Here is a 1,464-nt window from a genome sequence, read left to right as displayed (position 1 = left end):
AGCCTGTGCCTCCTTTCATTCCAAGGGCTCTGGGCACAGTGGCAGGCCCCCTCCCCTGACACATTCCAAGGCCAGTGCAAGGGACACTGTTTCCATCGGAGGAGCTTCGGAGAGAGGCCTGCCCGGACGCCGGCTCCTGCTCAGGCCCGTTCCTCACCCCCTTCTGGGAGCTGGAGCAAAGCGGCCACTCCGGCCGGCCGGCCAGCGCTGCCCCTTCAGCACGGAGCCCATCTGTGGCCACAGACATGCCTCCGGAGGCGCTCGCCTGCCTTCTCCCACTCTGCGCCCTCCCTCCCGAGCGGGCACCATTCTGGCTGGCAGTGCCCCTCCGGTGCCCAATCCTCAAGGACAGTTTAGAGGACGCTCCCTGGCTGTGCCCTGGCAATCCCGAGAGGGGAAGAAACCCCAGCCGGCCACGCTGGTGGGGGTGGGGACTTAACCCGCTGGGCTTGGGAGTCACCACAGCCCCCTCCTTGCAGCGTCGGGCTCGGAGGCCTTGGCTTAGAACACGTACTGACCCTCAAAGCCACTGCCGGCCAGAGGCCCCCGGCCCACCCACCCCTTCAGAGCCGCCATCCTGCCGTTCGGGATGCTACGGAGCAAGAGCTGGATTCCGGGTCCTAGTGGTTCACTTCTCAAAGGTTTCCTTCTTCTTTGTCCCCGAGTGTGACTCGCTCCCAGCCCACACGCACAGGTACCCTCTCGTCCCTGGCTCTTTAGATTTTTTTTTTTTACTTTTGTTTTATAGACAACCACCCCCATCCATGTCTCTCCCTCGTCGTGGCCGATGTAAGCCCAGTCCCAGCCGCTCAGAGAGCAGCACCTGAGTTTCCTCAGACGGAAACGGGAGAGAGCCCTGCACCCGCCCCTCTGGCCCCCTGGGCAGGGGGTGGGTGGTCCTCAGGAAAGAACTCGGCTTCTTTCTCCTTTGCCTGAACACGGAACGAGCCTCGCCCCGTGCCTTATCCCGTGCCTGTGTGTGTATGAGACTGTGTGTGTGTCTGTGTGTGCCTGTGTGTATGAGACTGTGTGTGTGTCTCTGTGTGCCTGTGTGTGTATGAGACTGTGTGTGTGTCTGTGTGTGCGTGTGTGTATATGAGGTTGTGTGTGTGTGTCTGTATCTCTGTGTGTGTATAGACTGTGTGTGTATGAGGCTGTGTGTGTGTCTGTGTGTGCCTGTGTGTGTATGAGACTGTGTGTGTCTGTGTGTGCGTGTGTGTATATGAGATTGTGTGTGCGTCTGTATCTGTGTGTGTATGAGACTCTGTGTGTGTCTCTATGTGTGTGTATGAGACTATCTGTGTGTGTCTGTGTGGGTGTATGAGACTGTATGTGGATGTGTATGAGATTGTGTGTGTTGTCTGTGTATATGTGTGTGTATATGAGGTTGTGTGTGTGTGTCTGTATCTCTGTGTGTGTATAGACTGTGTGTGTATGAGGCTGTGTGTGTGTGTGTGTGTAGAG

This window comes from Myotis davidii, unplaced genomic scaffold, assembly GCF_000327345.1.
Source record: "Myotis davidii unplaced genomic scaffold, ASM32734v1 scaffold247, whole genome shotgun sequence".
In the NCBI taxonomy this organism is placed as follows: Eukaryota; Metazoa; Chordata; class Mammalia; order Chiroptera; family Vespertilionidae; genus Myotis; species Myotis davidii.
The sequence above is the reverse complement of the archived record's forward strand: the minus strand, read 5'-3'. Positions refer to the sequence as shown.